General features: G+C 43.4%; 1 long non-coding RNA gene across 2 annotated transcripts; it reads right to left on the bottom strand.

Annotated features, from left to right (window-relative positions):
* Positions 1-297: 297 nt before the first annotated feature.
* Positions 298-21,247, bottom strand: LOC147756116 (uncharacterized). Of its 2 annotated transcripts, XR_015326639.1 has the most exons (5): positions 10,810-12,626; positions 9,016-9,237; positions 7,277-7,426; positions 3,989-4,076; positions 298-3,866 (listed from the first exon to the last, which is right to left on the bottom strand). It is a non-coding gene; the product is annotated as an uncharacterized LOC147756116 (long non-coding RNA). The 2 variants fall into 2 exon arrangements; XR_015326640.1 differs by lacking the exons at positions 3,989-4,076; positions 7,277-7,426; positions 9,016-9,237; positions 10,810-12,626 and adding exons at positions 20,693-20,806; positions 21,104-21,247.
* Positions 21,248-22,464: the final 1,217 nt, after the last annotated feature.

The following is a 22,464-nucleotide window of genomic DNA, read 5'->3' as shown; positions in this document are numbered from 1 at the left end:
GCGTGTTTCTTTCGGTCGTATGTTGCAGGCTGATGGCGGCTCGAGGGTCGGGCAAAATAGAAATTCTATTTAAGGAAAAAAGAAGGCCTTTGTTTGCCGCATGTCAAACGCACTGTGATCATATCGGCTACTGACGTAACCTTGGGCATAACACGCAGTTCAAAGAAGGCAATCACCATTATTAGCAGGCGCTCAGCATCATCATGAACGAATGAATGGAGTTCAGTAAAGCCCTTACAAAGCTTTACTACCACGTACATATGAATATTTACCATTTACATATGTACTCACCTTCAGAGGATAATGTTGTCCCAGCTTTCCTAAATCATCGCTTTTATACCTGATCCACCGAGGCGTTACACCGTTGTCGTATCTGATCGAGTCATTGATCACCTGAATTGTATGTGTTGAAGTTACTAGATGAGGTTAACACCTCAATTCCTCTTGAAAATAGTTGTATACGCGAGATAGGTACTAGCTTTTTAGTATGAAGATAAAGTTGATGTTGATATTGATGAGGAGGAACGACGCCGTTCGCGCAGTTAAGACGCGTGTCTCCAGGCGGCGAAAGCTGCTGCTGTTGTAACGGATGAAAGGGGCTCCGCCCCCTGGGCGCCTAGCTACATTTATTTCTTTGTTTGACCGCTCAACGAAACTCGCTTGAATCGATGTGTAAAACAACTTATCGATCTATTCTAGCCATGCTAGTATTTGGCGCCAGCTGCTGTCTCGTTGCTTCGTCGGTCGAGTCGCTTACGATATATTAGCTCGCGGATTCTGTGTGTCCTGTGTACCGTGCTACCTGTAGAGCACTTTTGGATAACGTAAAGCTAATCTGTTATTTAGACAGCTGCAATTTTGGTAATTAGGTGAAACGATAAAAAAATCACCGAAGACATTTAACAAATGGCACCTGGGTTTTGCCAAGAAGATAATTTGACAAATCTGTCGGAATAGTGAATCGTTTAGGCTTTCTGCAAGCGTTAAAATGCACGTAACGTGCTGTTGCTGTGTAGCTGCCTCTTTCTTGGTATTAGATGGGTGTTTGTTTTTGTCCTAACTTTTGGCCATGTGGACATTACTCTCATATGCAGCTTTCATCTTTTGAGTTATTCAAAACGTTTCAGGCGCGTCGTAATGTTTACCTACATGTCGCTAATTCAGAGATTCAGCTTTTTTTTAAAATCGTTTTTTTTTATTTTTTTGGATTTTTGCCGTTCGTCCTGTAAGTAGGCTCGACCGTATATTGAGCAAGCCTTCCACAGGAGGCACTACAAAGTGGCTATAGAGTCAGTTCGGCTTTCGTTTGACCAAACACAGCTCTGAGTAACGAATTTAAATTGTAAAAATAGCATTCGTAGCAACATAGCATTAAATAACAGAGCATATCATCATCGTAAAAAGCCATCGAAGTGTGCGTTATTACTATATATTGTAGCATGCTTACGTGACCATTCTGAAGTCCATATACAAGCTACGGAGGTCAAGGCTGAAAGGTTACGATTTCGTGGTATAAACATTTTGAGAACTGAGCCATTCTACTAAAGTGGCTATAGATCACCCGTGAGCTATCGTTGTGTGAAACGGCAACGCGCCGCTACTGCTTACTTCTTCAAACGGGATAAAATGTCTACATTTTCAGCATTTAAATCGAGCATCTACTGGCGTTACAAACTCTCCGTTGTTCCGGATTAAGTTATTCTGTCGCCGCCGCGCTGAAAAAGCAAACACGTCAGGCCGCAGTGTTAGGCCAAGCCTGTTATAATCTCTTCTCAAATTGAGCCGCGCTGTTTTATCGCTCGCTCTGTCCGCCTTCACTCCACTGTGAATATATATAACAACATAAACATCCTCTACAATCTAGGACGAAGTCTCGATCGATTTACTATGACGCAGAACAAGGGCGTTTGGAGATATCTTCAGTTTAGACAAGGTCTCAGATGATTATTATATGACTCGGTTAAAAGCCCTAGGCAGGTCGAAGTATACACTATTGATGATTTATATGAGTGACTTTAGATTGGATTAAATCAAGTAGCTGGGTAGTTCATGACATACCTTTAGCATGACCATAATTATCCTTATACAACGATTTCTGAGAAGACAAGAAAGAGCCTAAAGATCCGATCAATAAATAGCTTTTCAGATACATGAGTACATAAGCTAGCCATTGCTCAGTAGTTGGCCACGCCATATTTGATTTCAAGGAGAATCTCTACAAAGGAACACTTGTGATCATCGATCATGATGTTGCCTTTATTGCTTAGGATGTCAATGATTTTTTCTCCTTCTAAGCATTTCTTTGCAAATATTTCGAAACTTTAAAATTACAGATCTTATAACTAGAACTCTGACCTCTTTAGAGCTCTGTCGGGTGCTTGCTTGGACTAGCTGAATACCTTGTGAAGGGTTGGGATGATTGTTATAATATTCTTTTCGTTTCTTGCTTCTATAGTTATTACACGTTTTTAGGGCAACGTTTTCCAACTAACATGCGTATTTGATTCTTTTTTCGGGCTGCCCAATATTGCTCAGTGAAAACATTTCACTTAGAATTACGTGATGTTCTAGACGTATCTATTCCACATAAATACTGTATACTATACATCATGTGTTCTACTCTGCCTTCACGTCCTTTAATCTCCGGATCTCATCAATAAACGCCAAATGCTGGGTGACCATTTTAGTTGACTTCCATTGACCGCTATAGCCCATGAGCATCTAATTGAGCCCTATATCTACTTACATATATATATATATATATATATATGCCACATGCTAGGTTAGCAGGCAGGCAGGCAGGCACGTACCGACGTACATACACACACCATCAAACAAATCACATCAACCCAATTTTGACTATCCAGAGCTAAGCAACTGATCAACTAAGCACCCAAGATAGCACTTGTGGTGCAGTCTTCCTGCGTCAAATGACAGACATCTGATAAGCAGGAATCCCACAAATTGGGCCACAATTGCTGCCAGTTTGTTATAGCTTCAGCAGCATATAAAATAGTCGGCGTCATTTTGCCTGTCGCCAGCGAACGGCGCACGTCGCTCCGTGAAAAACGCAAACGCAACGCCTCTGGCTATTGATATGGTGAGCCATACATTCTAACAGGCCGTCAGGAATTTGCTGCCTGATCGCCCGCTTAAGCTCTTAGTTGCATTTCCTGCCGACCTAGTATATCGGCCTTGTCGACAACTCGATGCTTCTGCCGTAGCTTTCGGATTTGTTGTCTTCAGCGTTGTGCCGGAGCGAAGGAAGGACATACAAAGTCGGAGCTCGAACACGCTAATCGACGCCCAGCAGGTCAGCGATGATCTGCGATGCCGGAGATTGCGGTACAGTGGCTGTTAGGCGGTAAAGGACATTGTCGTTTGCTGCTAGAACGTACACCGACAGAATACAGAACGCACGATCGGCTACGCGCTCCGGGTGGCTAAGACGGGTGTTCGGAGATGCGGCAGAAAACGCTGGCCGGTAGCGATCAGAGTAGCAGCATAACTGAAGCCTTACCAAAACCTTACTCTGGCGGCAAATTTTTCGAGTCACTGCGAATTGAGTGGTTCTGAATTAGCGGTGAGACGGTGGTTTCGTCTGAAGCGAACCTCCTCAGCGGGAAACTTATGGAACCATTATTGCTTTCTTTACTTCTTGCATCTCGGTGTACTGTTTGGTTCTGTTGTTGACGTCGTGGTCGCGCGAGTTGCTGGGCGGTATTGAACGTAGCTCCTCCAAGGGTTCAGCCGAGGATCGCCGGTTCAGTTTCAACTGATGCCGCGTAAAGGTAGGTAATGCGACTCATTAAAGTGAGATGATGAAGAGGATTCTGGTCCGAATGCAAATGTGCCCGATGGTAATACTGAAAACAATGCGGTCACATAGACTCCTGATGATGTTTAAGCTACCTCAAATAATGACCAGTTGTGTAGCTTTTAAGGTTTTAAAGCCAATGAATGATGCCTTTCAAGTATGGAAACTTACCGTTAAGCTGTAGAAAAGCAAAAAATCATTGTATACTACGGGGTGTATTTAGACTGAAGCAGTAGAGTTCTTGAAGGGAACACGTATCCTGTAATAGATATGAAAAAATGTTTTCCTCTCAGAAATAACCCCTTCGACTATGTTGAATACCATGGTGTTTCGTTAATAATACATCTGCGCGCGCCGAGAAGGTGCGAGCAGCTAGGGATACATAAAGAGGAAATCCAATCAAATTAGCAAATCAGAAAGTATGTCTATACCATCGGTTAAAAAACGTCCTAGTACTCATGTGCATGAGGAAATCTTAATAAGCGATAAGACATTTACAAATATGCGATGCAGTGATTAGCGAGGCTGACACATAGTGCCCTATTATCGTATCTGTTTTCATCGAAGCCCCCCGCCCCGAGTGTAATGAATGACGTTTAAGTTGGTCCACACTAGCTGATATAGGTTGACTCTTTGGTATAACTACCCCGTATCTTACACGAAACAGTTACGTTTTTATACGTGAAATACGAAACAGATTCACGAAAGGGTAACGCCCTGTCATCCTTTCACTTTGCCCATTTAACAATTTTCGCGTAATTGAATGGTCTCGAGCGTAGTACCACCCAAACAGAAACTAATTTTGTTTCCAATTGATCCTCCTGGTCAGATATTGTTAGCCGGTATTTTTCGGTAGCTCCATGGAGCGTGTGCCCTTCCAGTACTAGAATACTGGTCTCGAGCCCAAACGAGGGAAGACTGAGCGCGGGTTCGGCTAACCGATAAACGACGTCAGCGACGTCCGCGCGATCAGTGAGGTACTGTTTGAGAGGACGAGAAAATTGGCAACAAAAAGCTGAATAGCAAACAATTAATGATCTGCCATCGATGACGTCCCACAACGTTCGCCGATAGTGTCTCCATAGCTATAAGTGTCGCCGTTTCGTATTTATTCAATCATTACCATTCTGTGTATCGTTTTTTATTGGGCTTTTTGTTTTATAGAACGGCCCATCTGGATACGGCCAGTAGCTAGCTAGCGGTCTCCATGTGTCCTTGGAACGGCAATGATGTCAGCGTTAGTAAGTTTATTATCAATGGACTAATTATTCGAAATATTTATTTGTTATTTTGCGAAACGAAGTTTTTTTTTTTTTTTTTTTATATAACCCTTCTCACGGATGTTTTGTTGACTTACAAAGATATTCTCTTACTTTTCACATAGAGTTGAGCTATGCTGGCATTTGTTTCACTTCAATGTAAAACTTCTAGTTCAGTTTCGGATCAATTGGTGATTGAACGTCATAGTGAGCGCTGCTCTACCCAGATCGTTACTCCGATCTTTGTGAAAAATCTTATGCTCAGACAAGCACTCAAGATTTCTCTACATACATATTTACTATAGAGCATATTGTAGAAGTGTCACAGGCACTATTATGGTTAAATTAGCTTTTAACTCCCAAGTGCAGGTATTCTGCTTGCGACATTCTGCGATCAAACCTACATGTTTACTTTCAGCTCAGCCATGTCTCCGCCGTGTTCTGTACGTGCAGCTAAGTCATGGACGAAACTACATCGTTGACTGCCAAATAAAATACGAGCAATACAATTGAAATCGAATGCGGAGCGGCCGCCTGAAGCAATTTTCATCCGTACAAGATACCGACAAGCTGTCAAGTAAAAGCTACGTATGGCCAACAACAAGCAATAAGTGCATCGTCGTACCACTAAGCTATCAGAAAGACTAAACGGCTTAAAGGTGTAACAACAGTAGACTTTCTATCTCACTATTGGCTAATTGCATTAGATCAGGCCTAGGTGTGGCCTTCTCGACACGAAAGGGCATCAATTAGAGTGCTGTCCACCTCGTAATTACAGGTCTACTGCAGTATGTGACGGTAACACGTGAAAGGTCCGCTTCGTATAATGATGTTCGTTAATTTTGCGACTAATAATACTACTGACTCCTTTATCAGACGTAATTTCAGTTACCCTCTCAAGTCCTACCCACTAGAGGTTAGGCTAGATGTTTACCTCTACGTCGGCCGAACGGTGCGAGTCATCGGAGAAATGCCAGTTGGCCGAAGAAATGCAATCATGTCATAAAGAACGGTTCCTTTGTTGCACCGTTTTGCCAACGATTTCCTCGGCTAATCGTTAATAAGAATCGCTCTTCGCGCGTTAAAGTGTTACTAGGTGTTCCTCATCGTTGCTAGGCGAAAGTGTCAGCTCGCCCCCTCTTCATGAAGTGTTGAAGCTTCATGCTGACTTCTCGTCGCCGCGAAGCCGACAGTAAGCGGTCGTGCCAGATCAACAGTAGTGTATACTAAAGATTGAGGAACGGCTAAGCGAGTATTTTCATGGTCTTAAGTATCCGGATCTCGGATAGCGTACCATATCGCTGCTGTTCGACCACTATAAAATCTGTAAAAAAAAAATTGCTATCCTGCCCTTTTTCATTTTTCTACAGCCTTCGAGTTAGCTGGGTAACGTGTGGATACCTAAAGTAACGTATTCTGCTTTACACGCCGCGTTTGCTGAAGCCAATCATTTTCTATTATTATTACCATATCGAACTGGAACAATTCTACTTTCTGAGATATCGGCATTGAACGCAAGCTTCTAGGGCCGATAGGGATCAACTAATCGTTTGGCGTGCCCAGTTGGTCAATTTCGTCGAGGCGGGTACGTATATTTTGTTAAATCAATTGATAAATAATGTTGTTTTTATTCTACGTAATCTTCTATACGTTAAAGTAGAAAGTTAAAGAATCTGATTACGTATATACTGGCTACCTGACGCGTCTAAAATCTATCTAAAGTCTGCGTCCAATCTGTTTTCTTTTTTTTACATTATATAGTTTTTTTTATAGATCTTTTTTCTGATGCGTCTATTGATGCTACTTCTACGGAACTTGTTATTAGACATCAACTTTCTGTGACTGTGGCTGCAAAGACCGACGGTAGAGGCATGTGCTTAGTCTCTTCAGTATGATCTGCCGACCTACAGTGTTCCAAGATTTTCATGATATATATATGTAATATTAAATTTATGGGTGCATGAAACCGGTACAGAGCTCATTCTCGTCGGGATTGCTCTGAACTGCGTCTTCTCATATTGTCGAAAGAGGTGGCAGAAATAGTTCAGAAATAATAAATGCAAAAATCATGCAGAAGGGGTCCGTTTTTCAGACAACTTCTTCAATGATTCGAAAAGTCTACAGGATGATTGGAAGCTGTATATTGAAAGGCATTATCTTAGCCTATCTCAAAGCTAAGCCAATATAGTATAAAACGAACCCTTACGGTCCTGAAGTATTTCGGCATCGTCATATACACAGTGGCAGCTCTAACGGGTCAAGGTAATCGTTCTCTAAATAGTTTGCAGATCTGAACAAGTCCAGTGTAGGCATGATCAGTGGCCCGGCATTTCTCATTCCCTGAAAGGCACTAAATTCAACTAAATCATGTTAAATAAATTGTTATATATCTATCCAATACGATTTCACAGAATCAAACCCTAAAAGGTGATGCCGTAGTAGCACATCTACCCGTCGTTGAGGCAAACCACGTCCTCTAAAATCCCACGTCCCCAGAAAACTGTGAAAATAAATTTTTCATTCTTTGGGGTAATTATGCTAGACTTAGGACAAAGTACCGTTTGCAGGTATTCCCTTTCGAGCGAAATCTATATATGAGCGTGAACCACCAGACCTACTTTGTTCTCATTGCATCCCTTATTCGTAGTTTAAATACTAAAAAAAAAACAAAGGAAAATAGCCGAAGAAAAATCAAATTATAACCAGAACATCCGGTTGGACCCGCCGGCAACATATTTCCTCTAACCAATATCGTTCGTAATTTTTTTTTTATCTACGTGGAGAACGAAGCACACGCTACTCCCCATTGAATTGTTTTCGGACCTGTCTGAAATGCCGCCCTTTGCTTTTGAGTTTTCGTTGTGCGCGAACAGTGGTTACACGGGCGATATCGGGGCAGATAGAAGGGAAAAAAGCTAAAAGACATCGACGCTAAACGTTCGAGTTGAAAAGCCAGCCGACAACGCAACACCAATAAAATTACGCTATTAGGATCCTCGATGCCATCAATGAACTAACGACCACGCCGACAGCGTAGCATCGATTCGACGGACGGACGGCCGGCCGGCCGGCCGGCCGGCCACATCACCGCCACAGTCCCCAACGACTATTTTCGTTGTGACTGTTGTGAAGGAAACTGTGCGCCATGCCCCTTGGTGATAATGTCCGGTAATAGAATATTTTATCGGAGTGATGCTGACGACGATGCCGCTGTTAAGACGCGTCGTATCATAGCGATCATAAACTGTAATAAATATTTCCTCTTGCTGACACCTTGTTCACCCTCCTACTGACGGCTGATGCTGTCTCGTACGGACAAAATTTGCTATGTCCACTTGAACAAATGACGACGATGGTGATGACAGAGGCGACAACAACCACGACGAGGAAAATACGGTATCAACAGGCAACGACAATCATCGACCCGTGCGTTGTTTTTCTGCCCAAATCGCTTCTTCGAATTCGTTGCCCCGTAGGCACTAAATCGATTTGATTCACCTAAAGGCGCTCTCAGTTCGACGTCGTCGCCGACGACGTCCCGGTATGGCGACGTGGTTGCTCCACTGGGACGCGGCAATATTCAACGTCTTGATATTATGATACGTTGTCATCTTGTTATCACTATGGTGATCATCACATTAGTTCTACTCCTACAAAGATTCACGTCATTGGCAATAAAGAAATTGGTAATTCGAATCGATCTGGATCGACACGGGGGCTGCTGTTCGCTGTGGGCAGATTCCCAACAACAACAAGCAAGATTAGGGAAGGGCAATTGCACAAGCAGAAGCTGCTAGTCGAGGTGTATAGAGTTCAATGATAGAACATCCGAAGGCCAGAAAACGTCGAGAAGAGGCAAAGCTTACATGCGAAACACACACTTTTGCCGATTACCAAAAGCAAAAGGCTGATCAATTATATAGTGATTACGATACTTACTATTATTATGGTGATTATTATATTACATCGAGTCGTTAGTCTGATCCCCGCCCTGGCTCGGGTGCCATGATTCAATTACGAACAAATCACGGCCAGCGGTAGCAGCAGCAGCAGCAGTCAGGACGCTTCACGTTACTTGTACGAGGTGCGCTCATACCGCCACTCCCTTTTCCGCAGTACGGAGAGAAGATACGACCGAATTGTTTAAGTTGCCATATATAACTATAATGCGAAAATTTTCGAGGAAAAATGGTGGCAAGTGTTAATTGAAAACGTTTCTAAGGTCGCTATATTTATATAACTTCGCTTTCATTTCGACGTAGTTTCGTTGCCGTTTAGCGACGTATAGGATATTGGTCGTTGGCCCTAATAGGAGCTGCTGAAAATAGGCACATTTATTTTAGCATACAGCAACTCGAGATAGGGAAGTTTGCATATTTCATACGTTTTTTTACGCATGACTTTAGGTAAGTTCATGATAATACGCCAACATCGGCAGCGAATCCGTTCGGCGCACAATTCTACAAGATTCCTTGTCTTACAGTGAAGAACTGTGAAGTAGTTCGAGGCTCTTCTATCTCTAAAAAACCTATGATGGTTGCGCCCTTCTACAGAGTGAGCATATTCTACGAATAGATTTTCCGGTCGAACGGCGCAAATAATATGTCTCAGTTGGATGGATGAGATTGATCTTCATTTTATAGCATCGAACGAGGAAACGCCGGATCAGTACTTAGGCCTATTTTGTCTTATTAAAATTGAACTTCCGATTCGAGTCGCACAATTGGGCCTGACGCCGCTAGCCGTCCAGTCGGTGTCCTTAAATCATAACCAACGCACGATTCCAGAACCATTTGGCCGAAAGTCATTGGCCTGAATATTATAAAGACGCATTTTCTGTGGATATCACTATAGCTTTACCAAAAGTATCTCTCTGATAAATAAATATTGATAATGTTGATGTTGATGTTGTAGCTAACAGTGGCCGATTCAAATTTTGCATGCACTTCTTCGAGGCAAGAAGACGTATCTTACATTAGCATTATGCTAACTGAGTGCACACATTTTTGGTGTCTAACTAAATATCAATCGTTTACACATCAATATGTTACGAAGAGTTGTCATATAGAACAACGCAGACCCTATAAATTAATCACGGAAACCAATAAGGATCCTTATTGGTTTTCGTTCGCATATGGCAGACGAAAATACCATCAACAGTATTGATTATCGACCTTCTAGGTAACTGAATAGAAGAACTACTTTTTTGTAGTTGTGTGGAAGTGATTAAGTTCAAATAGAACCGCATGATGCTACCACGGTGTATAACAAAGAAGTCAGCTAAAGTTCTTGTGTAAATTGAGTAAATTAATTTCATCCAGTGGTTCTTATTAAGTGGCAGCTCAATGTTCTGGCCCAAGAGACAGAGCTCAACAGTGGCGCATAACCGTGGTACCAATAAATACCTGAGCAAATCAGCCTAATTCGAGCAGGCTACTACAGAACTTAGAGCTTAGAAGGACCTTTTCAAAACGTCGTTGTAAGGTATGGCCTTCACATGCTATTCGGCATATATTTGGGCTACACCCATATCATCAGATCGACAGGAAGACCAACGCTATAATTCTGATTGTACATTTTCTATTAGTACAACTAATTTTTGTCGGCTAGGAAATCCCATACGCGGCTTCAGTCACATCTATGTATAGGGAAACATTATACAAATATCTGCAAGCGAAAAAACCGAGAGCGACTCTCAGCTTCAGTCAAATAGCGACCGCTTTCAATACGCACGATTCACTCTTTTTCAAAGCCTTGGTACTTCTTTTCGATGATATTGTCAGTCCTATCGGGCCTTGCATCGTTTTCATCCACTTATGTTTTACTTAGATTAGCCATCCTCACATGTTAGCACTAGCTCTTCACGAAATCTCGTTCGTCTACATGCTTAAAAACGCTGTTACCGACGGTGCGTTACGGTGACGATGATTGTCGAGATAACGTCATCTCAGGCCAAGCACCTCACTGCTGCCCTTGCAGTGCGGCAGAACGTCACAAACGACGATACTTGATGTCTCATTGCCATGACAACGGCCAAGCAATACGGCACTCATGTATCGCAATACGCACGCCGACGAAGGCAGGACACGTTCCTTCTCTTGTTTAGGATGTTTGACATCTCCTTCTGCTCGATGAACCGGTGAGCTTAGCACATAACGCAAACAGGCCATTTCGGCGCGCAGAGAAGATGAGACAAGCCATCTCGGGCATTTGTGTACTTTCCTATAGCATCATTTTGTTTCATTACGCACGTGTTCTATTATCACTCGATAGCACGCACCGGACAGAGTAACTGACTATCCGTCCAGCTTTCACTCGCTCCTTTCACGACGTAAACGGCAGAGAAGATCTTTTGTTTGCGAACCAGTTCTGCCGCCGTGGTTTGAATAGAAATAGATAACAACGGGTGTGCACGTACATACATAGCAAGACATGATGAGCATCGACGTCGCGGAATTACACGATCAAATTTGTTATTTTACAAATTAATTTAGCGATAGTTTTAGGCTCGAATTATAAGTAAACACACGTCATATTTCCACCGACGCAGAGGAATGGAACAAACATCTCTATATGATAGTATAGGAAGACTGCTTTCACGTGGCAGACATTATATCCGGCAGGTCCTACCAACGATGGACGTATGCGTGCCATACACCACTATAGGCGATCTGTATACGATATGGCCGCTAATTCAACGTCCGAGAATGGAACGCGGAAAGGAGACGAAGCCGTAGTGAATAACATGAGTAGGCAGAGGCTATTAGTGCACGTCTGAAATTACCCACAGTTATATCTAACAGTTTTAACTTGTCCAACTTATGAATTTCAGAAACTCATCTTCCAATCTGCTAAGAGCATTAACGCTTAATAATGCTTATACGCGCACAAAGGGCTTTCCGACATTGGCTTTATCCGCCGCGAAGCTGTCGTCCTCTGCGATAAGAGAACTGTTCTTAAAGGTCTATGTATATAGTAACTTTTGCTGCTACTCTTGTAGCGGTTATGTTCGCCACGGCGACGCGTCCAAGCGGACTCGCGTCCCATGAAAACTGCTGGACTTGTGGTGATGCTATTGGTGTTATTACCGTTCTATCCATTGCGTTCATCAGAATTTTCTGTTGCGTCTGACGAAGTTATGAACGATAAACAGCATCGGTCAGCTTCAAACAGAAACAACGAAACACAACGAAATACGACAGCTCGTCTTGCGCGCATCGGCTACTGTGACAAACAGCCGTAGCGGCCACGTCAGTTGCTTTAGCGGCGGAAGCAAAATTCGCTGTGATTGCGACGAGTACAAGAGTTCCTCTGACGCTTTTCGTAGCGATCTGAACCTGTGAAATAGGCACCGATGGCCCCGCTGCTTCGGCAAAGCATCCCCGTTATCGCAAATCGTAATTTGTAGTTCTCAGACGCAATCCGTTCATTTCTCTCTCTTCCTTCAACGGCTACCTATAGGAACAGATTTTTACGAACGATAAGGACTTGCGCGCCGGCAGAGTTTCACTATTAAGAAACACAGCGTCTCTATTTTTTTCAATTGCATTCAGGCTTTCATGAATGAAGCTTTTCTTAGTAGTGTCAGCTACTACGTCGCATTGCTTGTGTGTCCTGCTAATTAACTATATTTATATTATTATTATATATATATACTATATATATTAACAATAATACTGAGTTCGGTTGAAAAGCTATTAGCTGAGGCTGATGCTATATTTGAATTGCTCTACAATTCTGTATTAACGTGGATAGTCTATCTCTTTTCGACCATTTGCGGTTACGTTAATATATAAATTGTGACTAATGCTTCATGGGTGCATGATTGTCTGTGTATGTGCGTGCCTATCGTACAGAGCAGCCTATACCCTGTGTGGGATAAAGGCATAATTCCCTCCACGAAAGGGCGACATTATCAAGGGTTCATCACATGATCGATTGAAAGGAAGCGCGTGTTGAAGATAGTGACTGTTCGGTAAGATGTTACCGTGTTACGACGGTTTATATATCATTTTGTTTAAAATGAGTATTTCGAATAGCGGTATCAACGCTAACACGCTACCTCGAACTGACGACGACGACGGTGTTGCTACTCTAATAACGATCCTCTAGAGAAATCGGCATTTTTGGTTTTTTGACAAAATCTTGATTTCATTTAATGGTATCTATTGACAGCGTACTGCCACAGTAGAACTTGGTATAACCTGTCGGATCGGCATTCTCAGTGCTTGCCGACCCAGAAACCATACACATGCTTTAGCTATCTTGTGATTTCAGTTAGATCCGACAGACAACTCAAGCACGATGTGGCGAGATTTGTTTTACGCTTCTGTTTGTTTCTCTCAGTTTTTGATTTTTCACACTTTTAAACTCACACCAATGTATAATGTTATATGTTATTAAACATACTAAACTTACTTGGTTGGCAAAGCATCGACAATTGTTCCTTTCTACACGCAAACGGTTTAATCAATTGACCTGGAAAAATAGTACGATGCTTTTATGTGTCGAATGGTGGTCGAACGGAGCAATTGGGCTGAATCAAGAGACGGCCATTCATACTCTTCAGAGGAGACAGGACCTATCAACGAACAGCGTAACGTAATAGGCCCGTGTGAAAAATGCGATTCTCACTTCAACGATTTCAAGGACCGATTTCGACTCAGAGTCAATTACATTTGATCTAGTTTTCGAAAGCGTAGACGGTATCTTTTTACCATCTAAATAATATCACTATGAGAGGAATTTACTAGTTCCTTATTAGTTCTTCGATGGAGTGGTGAAAACAACGAGCGTTCTTCCGCCGAAAAGCTCTCCTATCAGAAGAGTTTTCCTAGGAAACTATCTTAGTATTCTCGTCTTTTCCTCCTAAAAATCAATAAGCAACGATGACAACTCTCTAGTAACGTCAATTGATAGCGTCAATTAAGCGGAAAGTAGTCCTATGACAAAAAGAGACTTCTCGGCAGCGTTGGTCAGTTTGTAAGCAAAAGCAATGCTATCAGCTGACCCCAGCGGCGACAAATGCGCCTGCCTAAACTGTCTCGGATCTGTATTTAAATGCGTGCCGATATTTAGTCCAGTGCTGACATTGTTGCTGTTAATAAGTTCGCTCTGTTCAAGCCCTGCTTATGTTCTCCCCCATATAATCGGTACTGCTCGCCCTTTTATTCGAAAATCTCCCGTTTACTCTTGACGCATCGATTTGATCAAGAGAGATAACGATTAACTTTAACGAGTCAGTTCCTGTTGTTGATTTGCACTCGGCAATGCAATCACAGCGTCCGATCGTTGCTACCTCGTTGACCTGACTGTTCGGTTGGTTATCAAGATCCGGCGGACAAGATAGCGGGTCAGTGCAGAATTCGAGATGGGGCATGACAAAGCGGGAATGAACCCGAACAGATTGAGGGGCTCGAGACCGAGGGGAGGGGCGGGGGGGAGAGGTCGAGGCAAAGAAGCCAACGAAGATACTGAATTGAAGCAATACACACCGCTAAGACACCGAGCGAGAGTGGTACTTTGCTCGTTGGTGATGACGGTGGCGGCTGCCGCTGCTGCTCCGAAGATGAAAGCCACTCACACAACCGTGTTGTACTCTATATTCCTGCGACTGTAGTAATAGCCGTACCGGCCGAGGCAATACTGATGAAGATTGGTTCGCCCATACGTCTTCTACGTAGACCATAGCTGCACTGCCAGTGTCTTAACCGTTCACAGAGATTAAAAGCGATGCAGTTATCAGAGTCCGCGCCGAACACGCCCCGAAACGCGTCCGCAGATACATAACAGAGCGCGCACAAATGCAAACGCTAAGACGCTGATACACCACACAGAAACAGTTACTTGTATTTCATATATCTGCATAGATGCTCAAGCATATTAGCAAAACCTCGCATTCCGCGAGTGTTATAGCGTAGCGAACAAGGGATCAAGTCGATGGTAAACGCTATGGATAGCAGTTTTCCCTACAGCGGTCAGAGCTTTCATCGGCAATCGCGAAGGCAAAAAGGCCTGAGAAGGGCGCAGAAGAAGCAATGACAGAGCAATAGACAACAGTTAACAGAAACAAACGAAATTATGATCGAAAAGTCGAATTAAACGCCACAGCCAATCGTGCTTACTCCGCTGGTGGTATCAGCGTGAGGGACGAAACGGCGACCAGCGCTGGCCGTCCAGACGAAAAGTAGTTACGGAAAGACAGCGAGCGAGCATAACGATGACGATCAAGACGACGGCAACGACAAGCAGCAGTCGTATAGCAAAAACAACCATTTTCTAAGATTATTTCAGTGGTTCCCCCTCCAAAAGCCCCATCAGGTCTGAACTGAATTGAGTGGTGACGATTTCAAGAGGGTGGGTTCCCCTAGGGCTGGGCCAATCGATACTACCCTATGCAATAGATGCCAGTGACTCTGTAAATGGAAGATATTCTAAGGGCCAAAAAAAGCTGGCAAGTGGTGGACGATAGGACAACTTGTCCGTTGCAATAAATCGTACTTTACACGATTAAATAGAGCGGGCGAATGCTGATATGAGAATCTTTCTATGAAAGTGCTCCCTAAACGGAAAAATTTAGCATAGTTCTTTACTAATGGCTAATTTATCAGATATAAGGGATATCGATTGATATCGAAGTGATATGACTATTGGATTATATGTAGATGGTTTATTTACAATAATTGGATAATTTAGGACTGCAATTGAGAGCACCTGTATGGACCACATGTACCTTTCCCAGATGCATGCGGCCATACGGGTAGACAGGAACAAAAACTTTTCAATTAGAAAAGCTTCTCCACGACAAACTAATTAGCGTTTCTTACAGGAAACTCACTAGACGTTTTCAAATAGCGTGGGCGACTCTAGCTCGATAATTATAGTATTGAATAAATAGATAGTAATATGAATTGAACCTTACTACTACGTGTATACTTTTCTGTATACACGATCGCCGATAACACGTGTTGGACCATTTATTCGATTATTATTTAATTAAATTAATTAGCTATTAAATTACTATTATTAAAGAACGATGTTGTCACGACTAAAATAAGCTGGTAATGCGCACCAAGGCACCCTCAGGGGGCTAAAAAGGGGTGAGTGTTGCGTGCGCAGCTTGAAACTAGAGGGACGAAGGGGCCAGGGCAAACCGCGAGCACTGATCTCAGGTAAGCGAGCAAACCACCATTCTGGGCGTAATCGCTCGACCCAGAGGTATACCACAGTGTTGTCACTGATTAGTTAACACGGTCGAGCATCGATTTTACATTCTCTATATTACGCTTCACTCCTGATGAATTCGGTCTAGATGAACTGGTAAAACCACCCCTGCTTCGAAAATGGTGCTACGAGATGGAGGTGAGAAGGCTGCCGGGACCGTTTAGAATCACAGTCAGCTCGAATAATTAAAATAATAAGTTCGCGCCGGTATTTCATTCTCTGGTATTATAATCCGGTATAAAACAAACGTACACGTTTACATACGCTGTTCCAGCCGGCTGACCTATTTGATTTGCTAACGTTGTCTTGTAACGTGTTTGTGATGGTCGAATTTTTGGACGTCACCCCCTTTGCGTGAAGTAACTCTAACGGTAATGCGTACAGTATATATATTCCTTGAATGATGTATCCATGGGGCACTTGTCATAGTCAGGTACACAAAGTTGTATCCTAGGGTTTTTCGCAAGAGAGGTTAACATTGAACATATCTTCAAATTTAAACTATACATATTTCCAACTCTTACATATATATATACATATATATATATATATATATAAGATGCTTTTGCAGCTCGTGTGCTTAGCACTCGACTGACCCAGCGTTGCTTAAAGGCGGTCACATCAGATACCTTCATAAAACTTCGCAAAAGCTCCGTGCCGGGTCCCGCCTGGAACTTACTACAAGCTTAACTTCTTCATGCTACAGAAGCTCTTAAAAGTATGCAGGAACATTTGTTTTTCATTTAACATTTTCTATTTTTAGTTGTTTACATGGAACCGATGCAATCCGCTCTTAAACTATCTCTTCTCTTCTAGCTGTGGGAAAATACGTTCGCGAAAGATACGTCGTCGTGCAGCTGCCGCCAATGAGGACACAATTGACAACAACAGCTCACTTACGAGCGAAGGACGCGAGCGACCTTTTAACTGAGCACGGCCCTTCGTCCTAGCGCGTTCCTATGCTCGCATCAACGGCGCCTTCGCTGGCTGCGACCCTTACAGTTACTGCTATTTTTTATTGTAGTTCTTTATGCTGTAAGTCGCTGCAGTAGCGCCCAGCGGACGCGTGAGGCTGTCCATTGGGTATACGCTATGGACCGCTACTATCGCTGCGGTTTAACGCCGATGATGATGATGATGATGATGTCAACGAAGTAATTGCCGCTTTTGCTACTGAAGCAGGTCAAGTGATTGCGGACTATTGCCAAGCTACTTCAATATACGGCCATTGCAGATAGTAATACTGTTGCTACTACCAATATAGCTGCGTATTAATGACGGTCGATGTTGCGATGCTTAGTTTCTATTATATTGCTGCTAATATGATCGGCTAGAAGCTCTACGGATATGGCTGTACTGGGTCATTTATAACTGTCTTACTGTTATTAATGTTATGTAAGAGGAACACTTTGTCTCGTTGACGTGTGCCAAAATTAAAAGCTGCCTGGAACAGGTTCCAGCTGCTTACGCCCATGAGCATGATGAAAGTAATCCCGAAAAGGATTTGTCCTCGCATTTGGAGTATTATCACTATTGATCAAGTACCGTGTATGTTGCAGATGAACACGTTGACCCATTTGCGCGAGCCCGTGTTGCAAGAAAACACTTTCTTTATTTGCTCTCTTTTTTTTTCTGAGATCCCGATACGTAAGCGATAATCTTGTTGGCAGAACTTTAAGGGCCATTCGAAGGCAGGCTTCTATTGCGTTAAGGCTTACATTAGGTACAAACAATATAATGTTAAAACGAGCCAGCCTGCGGTTTTTGCGGTGACTCGAGGAAGTTTGATACTTTATTTAGGAGTACATAATCAGCCGCAACGTGATATCGGGGCTCTGTCTATGAACGTCCGCTAGTAGCAATACTGAATGCAATATGGGCATCCGAAAGCACGACACTTAACCAATAGTAGCCCATAGTCACAGAACGATGCACGACTAATTTCTGTCCCAGTGGCATACATATATAGTTTATACAATCTTATATGAGTATCGCGATGCTGTGAATCTACGAAAAAACGAAGTGCACCGATGAACCGCGTCTCATTGAGCGGTTGTTAGTTTGATCGACTATGACGACAAACAGTAATAATTGCGTTCTCTATATGATTAGCCTAACGATCGCCCGAGCGGCCGCCGCCGCCACCGTGCTTGCTGCGGCTGTGAAGTCTTTCGAACTTGTTCAATTTAGATAATGCTATTTGCCGAAAATTATTACGCTGTTATTACCGTAGAAAACAGCTTGTTAACTGTAGTACGGGTATCATTCTATTGGCTTGAGAGCTAGTGGAACGTCAGCGACAACAGGTAGCATAACGGGAATAAGAACTACGGATCGTAATCGGAACTTCGTTTACCAAGTGTCTAGCACACCCGAACGATCTATTGCGGGTTCAGAGCGTAACATTACGTTTAGGGGGCCCTAAAAAAGCAACGAGAGACGACCCCTACAAGGCTGCAATAAATGATCGTATTATTTTAAAACGGGAGAACGGGCGGAGCTGGTGAGGTATCGTCTGCGAGCCTTCTCACTTAAATTCCGCATAGGTCCCACCAGCTAATCGTCGTCTTTCACGTTCGAATCTTTTCTTCTTTCGAGTGATGCGGCCAAACCAACAACCCATAATTTTTCTGATTTCACCATGCTCTCTACAAGCCTTTGGGCGTCGTCCAGTGTGGGACCTCCTGCGATGCGCCAGACCTTGCCGTCGTCCGCTCAGTGCTCTGCAATGGTAAAGCGTGTGCTTTACCCACTACTCTTCTCCGGACACAGAGCACACACGTAAACTCTGTGCTCTGCAATTTTTTTCCCACATATGCGTGGAAATGGGCTGGGACAGGTAAAGTTTTGAGTCACGCGCGATTTCTCCATATAGCCAATTATAGCATATGGCACTGTTCAGAAACAGGGCGTGTTTCATATCCCTGCTCAGTCTCGGAGTATATTCTTTGCTCATTGTGTTGCCAATAATACCTTCCGTGCCAGTTCGGCTTGTTTTTTTTTGCCAGTAGGCCCCATAGCGGCATTTTGGCAATCGTTTGGGCTACTCCGACTGTTCAAGCCCTTTGTGCGGAGAAGCGAGTTTATCGATTTCTCTAGTTGCTGAAAATCACCTTAGCCCCAACGGAGGCAAGGCAAAATGCCCTTGTTGCCAATATGCGTCTCACACTTTCCGACAGGCCCCTTGTTCGCCTCGCAAAAATTCCTGCTGCTTACTCTACGTGTATGTTTGCCCTGAATCATGAGTTACTTGAACTCAAAATTTCGACGGGGCTCCCGCAACGTTAAGAATTACAGAGTGAACATCAGTACAAGTAGCAGCTGACTGTCGCTAGATGTGAGCAGAGTGTGGGGGTGATCGCATCGAAATAACGCTCCATACATGAACAGCGTGTTATAAAACCGGACACGTTTCGAATTTTCATCCTGATTCATTTTAAACACTATTAAAACGTAGCGAGAGAGGGAGAGGCCTTTGGGTTGGTGGCAATTGAAATAAGCCGGCGACTTAAAAACACTACCCAACGAGTAGTCTTTCCTAATGAGCACAAATTTCATGAGAGTGTTTGATTGTACGGTACATTGACACTTGTATAGTAGCCTGAAATTGAGAAATATGTAACCATAGAACCGCATATGCCTTTGCTTCACTCTCTCTTGTGTATGTACGTGTATCACGTGTATGTACGGACAAGTAACTTGAGTAATAACGCGGTTTAATTGAGATTAATGTTACGTTGTAACTACATCAAGAGAGGTCAACGACGACGACGACAACAACAACTACAACGACGGTAACAACAACGCCATCGATGAAGACCATGTGAACTTGAAATTTTTTTTTCTATTCATTTGGCCGTTTGCTCGCTCATGTCTTTCTCTGACAGCATTACATAATTACCATTATCATCAACAACGACCGCGTTTCGAGTACTAGCTTAAACTGCATCCAATTCGCTTACTACGTTAATACGCTTTTACGTCGTAGCTGCGCACGGGCTGAACGTATCACACATCAGCTTACCCCCTACGCGTTCCTACTGTCGACGAAGGATGCGGGACCCCATCAACAGGCACGATATCATGGCAAAACACCGTTACCCTGAAGCGGTGGACGGCAGCATCAACGGCACTTAGTCTCGCCGTCGGCCACAGTGCGTTAAGACAAAATGAGCGAAATACCTAATTGATGACGAAACTATATATATATATGGTTGTAAACACGATGCTCGGCTGCTAAAAGGGAAAAAAACATGGGATTGTTAAAAAATCTTGTACTTGGACACGAATGGACAAACCCGATATCAACAATAACAAAAGTAGTAACATTGACCGACAATAGAACAAATATGAAAGCACATAGATTACGGATACCCGGACATGTGGAACTTACATACGTCTGTGGGAATGGTATGTGGCCGTAGTCCGGGCTGGGTTGAAGATCGTGTTTAGGGGATGCTGCGGTGTGCAATGGCCAGACCTTGGCTTATACGTGCTATCATTTTGACTGCAGTAGCGATGGTGCACAAACAAAACAATTAGCATTTAATTTGAGAAGTTATCCAAGAGCACTGCACAACAATCGCGCTGAATTTTCCTATCTTACCAAACCTTATCATACTATACTGGTACCCCAGTTCTGAAACTATACTTCTCATCGAACGTGCCGTTAAAACTTCGGATTCGTATGTTCAAACAGGCTTATACGGGCCTTGCGCATGATCGTTATGGTAAGCCACCATTGATAGCAATAATAATAATAATAATAGACTATAACGTAACAAATACTCATTTCAGTCATTACAGGCGACAACGTTTGAGTTTTCGTGTAGCAGGGAGACGGGCGGACGTGAGAGACTTCCTCTCGTCCGTTTACCGTCTTCGCTCCCTCTCTCTGTCCCGCTGCGTCCACGTGCTTAGTTAACACTTCGTCTATGCACAATGCCATACATGATGATCAGATGAGTCTTTTACCCCTGTAATAATACATACAGAAGGTTTGCATATGCCCTAGACATGGAGGTCTAAACAGGGAGTTGAATCGATCATTTTTTTTGTTTTCACTAGAACAGAGAGCTAGACAGACGCACGCATAGCATGGGCCTCGGCTACAGTCACATCTCGTGCAGGCAACCATTTTTATTAGCGTACAACTACGTTTAGTCGTGCTACCACGATGGGCAAGTGGAACAAGGTTTCAACGTTTCTGCAACAAGGGAGTACGTATCCTATCAGAATACGAGCTGCAATGTGGGCGGTACGTTTATAGGGGTATCAAGATAGTAGCAAAATGCGATAAGCGTACGTACACATTGAAAACATACGTATTGACGATCCAACATGACTCCACTGTCGCAATGGCATGGCAGAGTTGTCAAGCGCTGTACCTCCATTACATTTGTGAACAATCAACTGATTGAGACATATTGCTAGTGTCGGCGTCGGCTGCTAAGGCCGTAATAACAAAATCGACATCTTCAGATCTTTCACTCTGGCCGGCCGTATTGCGCCGTGTGACGTATGAGTTTATATCGTTATTAAACCACCGCTGCCGCCACACATAATGTCTTGATAATGATTGTTTTGTCATTGTGGTTGGCTGTTTCTGCTGTCGCTGGCACCTCGGCAGCTGAAATCGAACCCGATGCAACATTTCAGCGGCGACTGCTGATCACGAGGTTGTTACTGAAGTGGTCTGTAGCGGTTTGCCATCTAGCAGCCACAATGCCAGCAATTTCGTCCGGACCGAAGCAAATGTTAGTGCACATTGCCGGCGCTAGTAGTGGCGCTCTTTAGCAGACAACAAAACAACAACAACAACAACAGACAGAAGATGATATCTGAATTTTTCATTCACCGTTCCACATTGGGACCTTTTCATCTTATTTATCGCCGCTGCCGCCATTTCGATTTGCTTTGATAAAATGGGCCATGTCGACAAATTACGTGTTTATTTAGCCAGCTGCCGAGGCGGCAGCTGCAGTGCCAGGTCAATTGTTCCTAACGTCGACAAAGTCGTTTTGCGACGCTCGAACACTGGTATATGCCTATAGCTGCTATATATATATATGCACCGTACGAACTACCGCTATCCTGGTGGCTATAGCAAGCCAACCCCCGCTTGTCATGACACGCGTAAAGTGTCAGGCTAAAAGTATTCAGCTC

Source organism: Varroa destructor, unplaced genomic scaffold (genome assembly GCF_002443255.2).
Source record: "Varroa destructor unplaced genomic scaffold, Vdes_3.0 BEIS01000004.1, whole genome shotgun sequence".
Classification (NCBI taxonomy): Eukaryota; Metazoa; Arthropoda; class Arachnida; order Mesostigmata; family Varroidae; genus Varroa; species Varroa destructor.
This window is presented reverse-complemented; position numbering and strand designations above follow the sequence as displayed.